The sequence below is a fragment of the Arachis hypogaea genome, chromosome 14 (assembly GCF_003086295.3).
Source record: "Arachis hypogaea cultivar Tifrunner chromosome 14, arahy.Tifrunner.gnm2.J5K5, whole genome shotgun sequence".
In the NCBI taxonomy this organism is placed as follows: domain Eukaryota; kingdom Viridiplantae; phylum Streptophyta; class Magnoliopsida; order Fabales; family Fabaceae; genus Arachis; species Arachis hypogaea.
In genome coordinates, this window is record NC_092049.1 from 43,293,394 (window position 1) to 43,308,159 (window position 14,766).

At 38.5% G+C, this 14,766-nt stretch overlaps 2 non-coding genes across 2 annotated transcripts; both read left to right on the forward strand.

Annotated features, from left to right (window-relative positions):
• The first annotated feature begins 857 nt into the window (after positions 1–857).
• LOC112745304 (small nucleolar RNA R71) lies at positions 858–965 on the forward strand. Its single transcript, XR_003173240.1, has one exon. It is a non-coding gene; the product is annotated as a small nucleolar RNA R71 (small nucleolar RNA).
• A 6,087-nt stretch (positions 966–7,052) lies between these two features.
• On the forward strand, positions 7,053–7,160 carry LOC112746444 (small nucleolar RNA R71). The gene has a single exon (XR_003174329.1). It is a non-coding gene; the product is annotated as a small nucleolar RNA R71 (small nucleolar RNA).
• The last annotated feature ends 7,606 nt before the right edge of the window (positions 7,161–14,766 follow it).

Genomic DNA, 14,766 nt, shown 5'->3' on the forward strand with positions numbered 1-14,766 from the left:
TCCTCAGAGGGAAACTCCTTATTGATCTCTGGACGTCCCAGGAGGTCTTCCTCACTGGGGTTCACGTTCTCTCCCTCCCTTGTAGGTTCGGCCATGATGATCAATCCAATGGCCTTGCACTTTCCTTTTGGGTTTTCTTCTGTATTGCTTGGGAGAGTACTAGGAGGGATTTCAGTGATCCTTTTACTTAGCTGGCCCACTTATGCTTCCAAATTTCTAATGGAGGACCTTGTTTCATTCATGAAACTTAGAGTGGCCTTAGATAGATCAGAGACTATATTTGCCAAGCTAGATGGATTCTGCTCAGAACTCTCTATCTTTTGCTGAGTGGATGATGGAAAAGGCTTGCTATTGCTAAACCTATTTCTTCCACCATTATTAAAGCCTTGTTGAGGCTTTTGTTGATCCTTCCATGAGAGATTTGGGTGATTTCTCCATGAGGGATTATAGGTGTTTCCTTAGGGTTCACCCATGTAATTCACCTCTGCTATTGCAGGGTTCTCAGGATCATAAGCTTCTTCCTCAGAAGATGCCTCTTGAGTACTGTTGGATGCAGCTTGCATTCCATTTAGACTCTGAGAAATCATATTGACTTGCTGAGTCAATATTTTATTCTGAGCCAATATAGCATTCAGAGTGTCAATTTCAAGAACTCCCTTCTTCATAGGCGTCCCATTATTCACAGGATTCCTTTCAGAAGTGTACATGAACTGGCTATTAGCAACCATGTTAATGAGTTCTTGAGCTTCTGCAGGCATTTTCTTTAGGTGAATGGATCCACCTGCAGAATGGTCCAGTGACATCTTTGATAACTCAGACAGACCATCATAGAATATATCCAGAATGGTCCATTCTGAAAGCATGTCAGAAGGACACTTTTTGATCAGTTGCTTATATCTCTCCCAAGCTTCATAGAGGGTTTCACCTTCTTTCTGTCTGAAGGTTTGAACATCCACTCTAAGCTTACTAAGCTTTTGAGGAGGTGGTGTACCAAATTGTGATCATCAACAATGGCGCCAAAGGACTTGGAGCTCTCAAACGTGAATCACACTTAGTCACAATTCCGCACAACTAACCAGCAAGTGCACTGGGTCGTCCAAGTAATAAACCTTACGTGAGTAAGGGTCGATCCCACGGAGATTGTCGGCTTGAAGCAAGCTATGGTCATCTTGTAAATCTCAGTCAGGCGGATTCAAATGGTTATTGAGTTTAAGGTGATGAAAATAAACATAAAATAAAGATAAAATAAAGATAGAGATACTTATGTAATTCATTAGTGGATTTCAGATAAGCGTATGAAGATGCTTTGTTCCCCTTGAACCTCTGCTTTTCTATTGCCTTCTTCCAATCATTCATACTCCTTTCCATGGCAAGCTTTATGTTGGGCATCACCGTTGTCAATGGCTACATCCCGTCCTCTCAGTGAAAATGGTCCTGATGCTCTGTCACAACATTGGCTAATCAGTTGTCGGTTCTCGATCATGTCGGAATAGGATCCATTGATCCTTTTGCGTCTGTCACACGCCCCACAATCGCGAGTTTGAAGCTCGTCACAGTCATCCCTTCCCAGATCCTACTCGGAATACCACAGACAAGGTTTGTGATCATCAACAATGGCGCCAAAGGACTTGGAGCTCTCAAACGTGAATCACACTTAGTCACAATTCCGCACAACTAACCAGCAAGTGCACTGGGTCGTCCAAGTAATAAACCTTACGTGAGTAAGGGTCGATCCCATGGAGATTGTCGGCTTGAAGCAAGCTATGGTCATCTTGTAAATCTCAGTCAGGCGGATTCAAATGGTTATGGAGTTTAAGGTGATGAAAATAAACATAAAATAAAGATAAAATAAAGATAGAGATACTTATGTAATTCATTAGTGGATTTCAAATAAGCGTATGAAGATGCTTTGTTCCCCTTGAACCTCTGCTTTTCTATTGCCTTCTTCCAATCATTCATACTCCTTTCCATGGCAAGCTTTATGTTGGGCATCACCGTTGTCAATGGCTACATCCCGTCCTCTCAGTGAAAATGGTCCTGATGCTCTGTCACAACATTGGCTAATCAGCTGTCGGTTCTCGATCATGTCGGAATAGGATCCATTGATCCTTTTGCGTCTGTCACACGCCCCACAATCGCGAGTTTGAAGCTCGTCACAGTCATCCCTTCCCAGATCCTACTCGGAATACCACAGACAAGGTTTGTGATCATCAACAATGGCGCCAAAGGACTTGGAGCTCTCAAACGTGAATCACACTTAGTCACAATTCTGCACAACTAACCAGCAAGTGCACTGGGTCGTCCAAGTAATAAACCTTACGTGAGTAAGGGTCGATCCCACGGAGATTGTTGGCTTGAAGCAAGCTATGGTCATCTTGTAATTCTCAGTCAGGCGGATTCAAATGGTTATGGAGTTTAAGGTGATGAAAACAAACATAAAATAAAGATAAAATAAAGATAGTGATACTTATGTAATTCATTGTTGGATTTCAGATAAGCGTATGAAGATGCTTTGAATCCTATTAGCCGTGCTGTGACAGAGCATTTGGACCATTTTCACAAGAGGATGGGATGCAGCCATTGACAAGGGTGATGCCTCCAGATGATTAGCCATGCAGTGACAGCGCATCGGACCATTTTCCAGAGAGGATAAAAAGTAGCCATTGACAAAGGTGATGTCCTTACATAAAGCCAGCCATGGAAAGGAGTAGGATTGATTGGATGAAGATAGCAGGAAAGCAGAGGTTCAGAGGAACGAAAGCATCTCTATGCGCTTATTTGAAATTCTCACCAATGATTTACATAAGTATTTCTATCCTTATTTTATTATATATTTTTGAAAACTCCATAACTATTTTATATCCGCCTGACTGAGATCTACAAGGTGACCATAGCTTGCTTCATACCAACAATCTCCGTGGGATCGACCCTTACTCACGTAAGGTTTATTACTTGGACGACCCAGTGCACTTGCTGGTTAGTTGTATCGAAGTTGTGAATGAAAAATAATTTAGTAAGATGTGCGTACAGAGTTTTTGGCGCCGTTGCCTGAGATCACAATTTCGTGCACCACATTCATTTAGAAAGACAATAGTATTGCCACCACATCAAAATAATTAAACTGTTTTAAAATTTGAAATTCATGCACTTCTTTTTCTTTTTCAATTGAAAACATTTTTCATTTAAGAAAGGTGATGGATTCATTTTCATAGCTTTAAGGCATAGACACTAATGATCATGTAATAAAGACACAGACATAGATAAACATAAAGCATAATTTTCGAAAAACAGGAAAATAAAGAACAAGGAAGTTAAAGAGCGGGTCCACCTTAGTGATGGCGGCTTGTTCTTCCTCTTGAAGATCTTATGGAGTGCTTGAGCTCCTCAATGTCTCTTCCTTGCCTTTGTTGCTCCTCTCTCATGGTTCTTTGATCTTCTCTAATTTCATGGAGGAGGATGGAATGCTCTTGGTACTCCACCATTAGTTGTCCCATGTTGGAACTTAATTCTCCTAGGGAGGTATTGATTTGCTCCCAATAGTTTTATGGAGGAAGATGCATCCCTTGAGGCATCTCAGGGATTTCATGATGAGGAATTTCCTCATGCTCTTGATGAGGTTCTCTTGTTTTCTCCATCCTTTTCTTAATGATGGGTTTGTCCTCATCAATGAGAATGTCTCCCTCTATGTCAATTCCAACTGAATTGCAAAGGTGACAAATGAGATGAGGGAAGGCTAACCTTGCCATAGTGGAGGACTTGTCCGCCACCTTGTAGAGTTCTTGGGATATAACCTCATGAACTTCCACTTCCTCTCTAATCATGATGCTATGTATCATGATAGCGCGGTCTATAGTAGCTTCGGACCGGTTGCTAGTGGGAATGATTGAGCGTTGGATGAACTCCAACCATTCCCTAGCCACGGGCTTGAGGTCATGCCTTCTTAGTTGAACCGGCTTCCCTCTTGAATCTCTCTTCCATTGAGCGCCCTCTTCACATATGTCCATGAGGACTTGGTCCAACCTTTGATCAAAGTTGACCCTTCTAGTGTAGGGGTGTGCATCTCCTTGCATCATGGGCAAGTTGAATGCCAACCTTACATTTTTCGGACTAAAATCCAAGTATTTCCCTCGGACCATTGTAAGCCAATTCTTGGGGTCTGGGTTCACACTTTCATCATGGTTCTTGGTGATCCATGCATTGGCATAGAACTCTTAAACCATTAAGATTCCGACTTATTGAATGGGGTTGGTGAGAACTTCCCAACCTCTTCTTCGGATCTCATGTCGGATCTCCGAATATTCGCCCTTTTTGAGCTTAAAAGGGATCTCGGGGATCACCTTCTTCTTGGCCATAACTTCATAGAAGTGGTCTTGATGCACCCTTGAGAGGAATCTCTCCATCTCCCATGACTCGGAGGTGGAAGCTTTTGCCTTCCCTTTCCTCTTTCTAGAGGTTTCTCCGGCCTTTGGTGCCATAAATGGTTATGGAAAAACGAAAAGCTTTAGCTTATACCATACCAAACTTAGAAGGTTGCTCGTCCTCGAGCAAAGAAGAAAGAAGAGAGTAGAAGAAGAAGAAATGGAGGAGATGGAGTGGGCTTTGTGTTTCGGCCAAGGGGGAGAAGTGGTGTTTAGGTTGTGTGAAAATGAAGGAGTGAAGATGGATTTATATAGGGGTGAGAGGGGTGTGTATGGTTCGGCTATAGAGGGTGGGTTTGGGAGGAAAAGTGGTTTGAATTTGAATGGTGAGGTAGGTGGGGTTTTATGAAGGATGGATGTGAGTGGTGAAGAGAATGGTAGGATTTGATAGGTGAGGGGTTTTTGGGGAAGAGGTATTGAGGTGATTGGTGAATGGGTGAAGAAGAGAGAGAATGGTGGGGTAGGTGGGGATCCCGTGGGATCCACAGATCCTGAGGTGTCAAGGATATCTCATCCCTGCACCAAGCGGCGTGCAAAACGCCCCTTTCTGCCAATCCTGGAGTTAAACGCCAGGCTGCTGCCCATTTCTGGCGTTTAACGCCAGCTTCTTGCCCATTCCTGGCGTTAAACGCCAGTCTGGTGCCCTTTTCTGGCGTTAAACGCCCAGAATGGTGCCATACTGGGCGTTTAATGCCCATTCTGCTACCTTTACTGGCGTTTAAACGCCAGTAACTGTCTCCTCTAGGGTGTTCTATTTTTCATTCTGTTTTTCACTTTGTTTTTGCTTTTTCAATTATTTTTGTGACTTCATATGATCATCAACCTACAGAAAATATAAAATAACAATAGAAAATAGAAATTTAAAGTAAAAATTGGGTTGCCTCCTAACAAGTGCATTTTTAATGTCAATAGCTTGACAATGGCTCTCATGGAGCCTCACAGATGTTCAGAGCAATGTTGGAACCTTCCAACACCAAACTTAGAGTTTGAATGTGGGGGTTCAACACCAAACTTAGAGTGTGGTTGTGGCCTTCCAACACCAAACTTAGAGTTTGACTGTGGGGGCTCTGTTTGACTCTGTATTGAGAGAAGCTCTTCATGCTTCCTCTCCATGGTGACAGAGGGATATCCTTGAGCTTTAAACACAAGGGAGTCTCCATTCACTTGAATGATCAATTCTCCTCTGTCAACATCAATCACAGCTTTTGCTGTGGCTAGGAAGGGTCTGCCAAGGATGATGGATTCATCCATACACCTCCCAGTCTCTAGGATTATGAAATCAGCAGGGATGTAATGGCCTTCAACTTTTACCAAGACATCCTCTACAAGTCCATAAGCCTATTTTTTTGAATTGTCTGCCATCTCTAGTGAGATTCTTGCAGCTTGTATCTCAATGATCCCTAGCTTCTCCATTACAGAGAGAGGCATAAGGTTTATGCTTGACCCTAGGTCACACAGAGCCTTCTCAAAGGTCATGGTGCCTATGGTACAAGGGATTGAGAACTTTCCAGGGTCCTGTCTCTTTTGAGGTAATCTCTGCCTAGTCAAGTCATCCAGTTCTTTGATGAGCAATGGAGGTTCATTCTCCCAAGTCTCATTACCAAATAACTTGGCATTTAGCTTCATGATTGCTCCAAGATACTTAGCAACTTGCTCTTCAGTGACATCTTCATCCTCTTCAGAGGAAGAATACTCATCAGAGCTTATGAAAGGCAGAAGTAAATTCAATGGAATCTCTATGGTCTCAAAATGAGCCTCAGATTCCCATGGTTCCTCATTAGGGAACTCTATGGAGGTCAGTGGATGTCTATTAAGGTCTTCTTTAGTGGAGATCACTGCCTCTTCCTCCTCTCCAGGTTCAGCCATTTGAGACGTGTTTATGGCTTTGCACTCTCTCTTTGGATTTTCTTCTGTATTGCTTGGGAGAGTACTAGGAGGGAGTTTAGTAATTTTCTTACTCAGCTGACCCACTTGTGCCTCTAGTTTTCTAATGGAGGACCTTGTTTTATTCATGAAACTTTGAGTGGTTTTGATTAGATCAGAGACAATGGTTGTTAAGTCAGAGGGGCTCTGCTTAGAATTCTCTGTCTGTTGCTGAGAAGATGATGGAAAAGGCTTGCCATTGCTAAACCTGTTTCTTCCACCATTGTTGTTGTTGAAACCATGTTGAGGTCTCTGTTGATCCTTCCATGAGAGATTTGGATGATTTCTCCATGAAGGATTATAGGTGTTTCCATAAGATTCTCCCATGTAATTCACCTCTTCCATTGCTGGGTTCTCAGGATCATAAGCTTCTTCTTCAGAGGAAACTTCCTTAGTACTGCCTGTTGCTGCTTGCATTTCAGACAGACTCTGAGAAATCATATTGACTTGTTGGGTCAATATTTTATTCTGAGCCAATATGGCATTCAGAGTATCAATCTCAAGAACTCCTTTTTTCTGAGCTATCCCATTATTCAAAGGATTCCTTTCAGAGGTGTACATGAATTGGTTATTTGCAACCATTTCAATGAGTTCCTGAGCTTCTGCAGGCGTCTTCTTCAGATGAAGAGATCCTCCAGCAGAGCTATCCAATGACATCTTGGATAGTTCAGACAGACCATCATAGAAGATTCCTATGATGCTCTATTCTGAAAGCATGTCAGAAGGGCACCTTCTGATCAATTGCTTGTATCTCTCCCAAGCTTCATAGAGGGACTCACCATCCTTCTGTTTAAAGGTTTGGACTTCCACTCTAAGCTTGCTCAATTTTTGAGGTGGAAAGAACTTTGCCAAGAAGGCATTGACTAGCTTTTCCCAAGAGTTCAGGCTTTCCTTAGGTTGTGAATCCAACCATGTCCTAGCTCTGTCTTTTATAGCAAAAGGAAAGAGCATAAGTCTGTAGACTTCAGGGTCAACCCCATTGGTCTTGACAGTGTCACAGATTTGCAAGAACTCAGCTAAGAACTGATGAGGATCTTCTAATGGAAGTCCATGAAACTTGCAATTCTGTTGCATTAGAGAAACTAATTGAGGCTTAAGCTCAAAGTTGTTTGCTCCAATGGCAGGGATAGAGATGTTTCTCCCATAGAAATCAGGAGTAGGTGCAGTAAAGTCACCAAGCACCTTCCTTGCATTGTTGGCATTGTTATTTTCGGCTGCCATGATTTCTTCTTCTTTGAAGAGCTCTGTTAGGCCCTCTAAAGAGAATTGTTCGTTAGCTTCTCTTAGCTTTCTCTTCAGGGTCCTTTCAGGTTCAGGATCAGCTTGAACAAGTATGCCTTTATCTTTGTTCCTGCTCATATGAAAGAGAAGAGAACAAGAAAGTAGGGAATCCTCTATGTCACAATATAGAGATTCCTTGAAGTGTCAGAGGAAAAGAAGAATAGAAGGAAGAGGTGGAGAAGAGGGAATTCGAACTTATCAAGAGGGACAGAGTTCGAATTGCACCTTGATGAGGAGTCTTGGTCCTTTAAATAGAAGGATGTGAAAAGAGGGGAAGAATTTTTGAAAATAATTAAAAGATTTTGAAATAATTAAAAAGAAATTTGAAAATTTGATTGAGATTTTCGAAAACTAAGATTGGGAAAGAAATCAAGTGATTTTTGAAAAAGATTTTGAAATTAGAAAAAGATATGATTGAAAAAATTAATTTTGAAAAAGATGTGATTGAAAAGATATGTTTGAAAAGATATGATTGAAAATCAATTTAGAAAAAGAAAATTGTTAAAATTAAAGTTGATTACTTGACTATCAAGAAATTAAAAGATATGATTTTAAAATTTAAAGTTTGATCCTTTCTTAATAGGCAAGTAACAACTTGAAAATTTTTAAAGTAAATCTTGAATTGAAGCAAGGATAAATATAAAATGGAAAGAAATTGATTTTGAAAGAGATATGATTGATAAGATATGATTTGAAAAAGATTTGATTTTGAAAAATTTTGAAAACTTGAAAAAAATGTGAATTAAAAACAAAATCTTCCCTCTAGTGTCATCCTGGCGTTAAACGCCCAGAATGGTGCCCATTCTGGCGTTTAATGCCCAAATCTCTACCTTTTTGGGCGTTAAACGTCCAGCCAGGTACCCTGACTGGCGTTTAAACGCCAGTTTTCCTTCTTCACTGGGCGTTTTGAATGCCCAGCTTTTTCTGTTTGATTCCTCTGCTGAATGTTCTGAATCTTTAATTCTCTGTATTATTGACTTGAAAAGACATAGTTTTAAAAATATTTTTTGAATTTTTGATGATGGGAATCAATAAAAATGCAACTAAGATCAAATAAACAATGCATGCAGGACACCAAACTTAAAAATTTTCATACTAAGGACTATAACAATGTAAAAATGCATGTAAGAAACAACAAAACACACAAAACAAGGGAATTTAAAGATCAGAGCAATGAAATCATCAAGAACAACTTGAAGATTAATGAAGAACATAATGCATGTTTTCGAAAAATGCAAGAAGAATGCAATTGACACCAAACTTAAAAATTGACACTTGACTCAAACAAGAAACATAAAATATTTTTGATTTTTATGATTTTATAAATTTTTTTGTGATTTTCGAAACTTATATAGAAAAGAAAATAAAGGGATTCAAAACTTTTAATAAGAATTCTAGGAATAATGCAATGTTAGTCTAAAGCTTCAGTCTAAAAAGGATTAGACATGTTTGGCCAAGCTTCAGCAGGACATTACATTCAATAGCTAAATTGATGAGAATCAATCAGCTTTTGTGATGATAAGAACATCACCTTGAAACTCTAGAATTCATTCTTAAAAATTCTGAAAAAAAAATACCTAATCTAAGCAACAAGATGAACTGTCAGTTGTCCAAACTCGAACAATCCCCGGCAACGGCGCCAAAAACTTGGTGCACGAAATTGTGATCATCAACAATGGCGCCAAAGGACTTGGAGCTCTCAAACGTGAATCACACTTAGTCACAATTCCGCACAACTAACCAGCAAGTGCATTGGGTCGTCCAAGTAATAAACCTTACGTGAGTAAGGGTGGATCCCACGGAGATTGTCGGCTTGAAGCAAGCTATGGTCATCTTGTAAATCTCAGTCAGGCGGATTCAAATGGTTATGGAGTTTAAGGTGATGAAAATAAACATAAAATAAAGATAAAATAAAGATAGAGATACTTATGTAATTCATTGGTGGATTTCAGATAAGCGTATGAAGATGCTTTGTTCCCCTTGAACCTCTGCTTTCCTATTGCCTTCTTCCAATCATTCATACTCCTTTCTATGGCAAGCTTTATGTTGGGCATCACCGTTGTCAATGGCTACATCCCGTCCTCTCAGTGAAAATGGTCCTGATGCTCTGTCACAACATCGGCTAATCAGCTGTCGGTTCTCGATCATGTCGGAATAGGATCCATTGATCCTTTTGCGTCTGTCACACGCTCCACAATCGCGAGTTTGAAGCTCGTCACAGTCATCCCTTCCCAGATCCTACTTGGAATACCACAGACAAGGTTTAGACTTTCCGGATCTCAGGAATGGCTGCCATTAATTCTAGCCTATACCACGAAGGTTCCAATCTTAGATCAGAAACCCAAGAGATACGCATTCAAGCCATTGCTAGTAGAACAGAGGTGGTTGTCAGGCACGTGTTCATAGGTGAGAATGATGATGAGTGTCACAGATCTTCACATTCATCAAGTTGAAGAACGAATGAATATCTTGGAGAAGAAATAGACTTGAGTTGAATAGAAGAACAATAGTACTTTGTATTAATTCATGAAGAACAGCAGAGCTCCACATCTTAATCTATGGTGTGTAGAAACTCCACCGTTGAAAATACATAAGAACAAATAGTGTAAGCATGGCCAAATGGCCAGCCTCAAAGGTCTAGGGACTAAACGTCCCAAGATGTCTGTCAAATACAATAGCAAAAGGTCCTATTTATAGAGAACTAGTAGCATAGGGTTACAAAAATCAGTATTTAATGCAGAAATCTTCTTCCGGGCCCACTTGGTGTGTGCTTGGGCTGAGCATTGAAGCTTCCATGTGTAGAGACTTTTCTTGGAGTTAAACGCCAGCTTTTGTGCTAGTTTGGGCGTTTAACTCCAGCTTTTGTGCCAGTTTTGGAGTTAAACGCCATAATTCTTGAGCTGACTTGGAATGCCGGTTTAGGCCATCAAATATCAGGCAAAGTATGAACTATTATCCATTGCTAGAAAGCCCAGGATCTCTACTTTCCAACACAATTGAGAGCGCGCCAATTGGGCTTCTGTAGCTCCAGAAAATCCACTTTGAGTACAAGGAGGTCAGAATCCAACAGCATCTGCAGTCCTTTTTAAGCCTCTGAATCAGATTTTTGCTCAGGTCCCTCAATTTCAGCCAGAAAATACCTGAAATCATAGAAAAACACACAAAATCATAGTAAAGTCCAGAGGAGTGATTTTTATTTAAAAACTAATAAAAATATAATAAATACTAATTAAAATATACTAAAAACATACTAAAAACAATGCCAAAAAGCGTATAAGTTATCCGTTCATCAGGAGGAAAGAACTTGGCTAAGAAAGCCGTGACCAGCTTATCCCAAGAGTTCAGTCTATCTTTGGGTTGAGAGTCCAACCATACTCTAGCTCTGTCTCTTACAGCAAACGGGAAAAGCATAAGCCTGTAGACCTCGGGATCAACCCTATTGGTCTTAACAGTATCACAGATATGTAAGAATTCAGTTAAGAACTGAAAAGGATATTCAGATGGAAGTCCATAAAACTTACAGTTCAGCTGCATCAGAGAAACTAATTGAGGTTTCAGCTCAAAGTTGTTTGCTCCAATGGCAGGAATTGAGATGCTTCTTCCATGTAAATTGGAATTAGGTGCAGTGAAGTCACCAAGCATCCTCCTTGCATTATTATTATTTTCGGCTGCCATCTCCTCTTCCTGTTCGAAAATTCCTGTAAGGTTGTCTCTGGATTGTTGTATTTTAGCTTCTCTTAGTTTCCTTTTTAGAGTCCTTTCAGGTTCAGGATCTGCTTCAACAAGAATGTTCTTATCCTTGCTCCTGCTCATATGACAAAGAAGGGAATAACAAAGAAAATATGGAATCCTCTATGTCACAGTATAGAGATTCCTTTGTGTGAGTAGAAGAAGAAAAGAATGTAATGTAAAGAAGAGAAGAGGAAAAACTCGAACATAGAGAGGGAGGTTGTGTTTGAAATTTTCTTTTTGGATGGAAGAGAAGTGTTAGTAGATGAATAAATAAATAGAAGGAGATGAGAGAGAGAATTTCGAAATTTAATTAAAATAAAATTTAAAATTGAAAGTTAGATTCCGAAAATTAAAGTTGAAATTAAATTAAAATTGAAACAATTAGTTAATCAAAATGAAATTTTGAAAAAGAGGGAGGTATTTTCGAAAATTTTAAGAGAGATTGAATTAGTTAGGTGGTTTTGAAAAAGATATGATTGAAACAAAAAGATAAGATTGATTGAAAAAGAATTGAAAATAAATTTCGAAAAGATAAGAAGTTAGAAGAGATTTTGAAATTAATTTTGAAAAAGATGTGATTGAAAATTAAAAAGATGTGATTGAAACAAAAAGATAAGATTGATTGAAAAAGATTTGAAAAAGAAATTTAAAAAGATTTGATTTTGAAAATTAAAGTTGATTACTTGACTAACAAGAAACAAAAAGATTTGATTTTAAAATTTAAAGATTGAACCTTTCTTATTAGGCAAGTAACAAACTTAAAAAGATTTTGAATCAAAACATTAAATGCTAATAAAATTTTTGAAAATTAAGAAATAAAATAAGAAAAAGATTTTGAAAGTTAATTTGAATATTTTCGAAAAAATGAAAAAGATTTTGAAAAATTTTAAAAAGAATTCAAAAATATGAAAAGAAAATTGAAAAACATTTGATTTTGAAAAAGATTTTGAAAAAGATAAGATTTTTAAATTGAAAATTTGATTTGACTCATAAAAACAACTAGATTTTTTTTTTTAAAAAAATTTTGAAAAAGTCAACTCAAATTTTCGAATTTGATGAGTGAAAAAGGGAAAGATATTTTTTTATTTTTGAATTTTTAATAATAGAAGAGAAAAACACAAAATTGACACAAAACATAGAAATTATGAATCAAAACAACTAATGCATACAAGAATACTTTGAATGTCAAGATGAACACCAAGAACACTTTGAATGTCAAGATGAACACCAAGAACTTATTTTTAAAAAATTTTCAAGAAAAGAAAACATGCCAGACACCAAACTTAAAAATTTTTATTCTTTAGACATTAACAAATTGAAATTGCATATGAAAAATAAGAAAAGACACAAAATAAGAAAACATCAAGATCAAACAAGAAGACTTACCAAGAACAACTTGAAGATCATGAAGAACACTATAAATGCATGAATTTTCAAAAAATGCATAAATTTTTAGAAAAAATGCAATTGACACCAAACTTAAAAATTGACTCAAGATTCAAACGAACAACATAAAATATTTTTGATTTTTATCATTTTATTAATTTTTTTGGATTTTTGTATATTTTTATTTTTTTGAAATCATATAGGGAAAAGGAAGCAATGAATTCAAAGTCCTCAATCAAGATTCCAGGAATCATACCAGGTTAGTCTAAAGCTTAATGGACAGCCAAACTTCAGCATACCATTTTGAAACATTAGAATTCATTCTTAAAAATTTTAAAATAATTTTCGAAAACAAAGGAAAATTTTTTTTTGTATTTTTCAAAAATTAATTTTTTGGAAAAACGAAAAAGAAGAAAATTTTTTTTTTGTGTTTTTCGAAAATAAGAACTAAAAGGCTTAAAAATAAAATAAAATTACCTAATCTGAGCAACAAGATAAACTGTCAGTTGTCCAAACTCGAACAATCCCCGACAACGGCGCCAAAAACTTGGTGTGCGAAATCATGATCATTCCATTCCTTGGTAACGGCGCTAAAAACTCAATACGCACGTTCATGATCTTATATCTGTTTCACAACTTCGTACAACTAACCAGCAAGTACACTGGGTCGTCTAAGTAATAAACCTTACGTGAGTATGGGTCGATCCCATGGAGATTATCGGCTTGAAGCAAGCTATGGTCACCTTGTAAATCTCAGTCAGGCGGATTAAATTGTATTAAGAAATTATAGTGGATGAAAATAAATAAGATATAAAATAGGATAGTGGTAATTATGTAATTCATTGGTGAGAATTTCAGATAAGCGTATAGAGATGCTTTCGTTCCTCTGATCTCTGCTTTCCTACTCTCTTCATCCAATCAATCTTACTCCTTTCCATGGCAAGCTTTATGTAGGGCATCACCGTTGTCAATGGCTACATCCCATCCTCCTGTGAAAATGGTCCAATGCGCTGTCACTGCATGGCTAATCATCTGTCGGTTCTCGATCATGCTGGAATAGGATTTACTATCCTTTTGCGTCTGTCACTACGCCCAGCACTCGCGAGTTTGAAGCTCGTCACAGCCATCCCTTCCCAGATCCTACTCGGAATGCCATAGACAAGGTTTAGACTTTCCGGATCTCAGGAATGGCCATCCATGGGTTCTAACTTATACCACGAAGACACTAATAACTCGGACTCGGTCCCCTGTATTAGATATCTAAGAGATATCCATTCAATCTAAGGTAGAATGGAAGTGGTTGTCAGGCACGCGTTCATAAGTTGAGAATGATGATGACTGTCACGATCATCACATCCATCATATTGAAGTGCGAATGAATATCTTAGAAGTGGAATAAGTTGAATTGAATAGAAAAACAGTAGTACTTTGCATTAATCTTTGAGGAACAGCAGAGCTCCACACCTTAATCTATGGTGTGTAGAAACTCTACCGTTGAAAATATATAAGTGATAAGGTCCAGGCATGGCCGAATGGCCAGCCCCCCAAAACATGATCAAAGGACCAAAAGATAATCCAAAGATGTAAATACAATAGTAAAAAGTCCTATTTATACTAGACTAGCTACTAGAGTTTACAGAAGTAAGTAATTGATGTAGAAATCCACTTTCGGGACCCACTTGGTGTGTGCTTGGGCTGAGCATGAAGCTTTCACATGGAGAGGTCATTCTTGGAGTTGAACGCCAGTTTGTAACGTGTTTCTGGCATTGAACTCCACATTGCAACTTGTTTCTGGTGCTGAACGCCAGACTACAACATGGAACTGGCGTTCAACGCCAGTTTGCGTCATCTAAACTCGGGCAAAGTATGGACTATTATATAGTGCTGGAAATCCCTGGATGTCTACTTTCCAACGCAATTGGAAGCGCGCCATTTGGAGTTCTGTAACTCCAGAAAATCCACTTTGAGTGCAGGGAGGTCAGAATCCAACAGCATCAGTAGTCCTTCTTCAACCTCTGAATCTGAT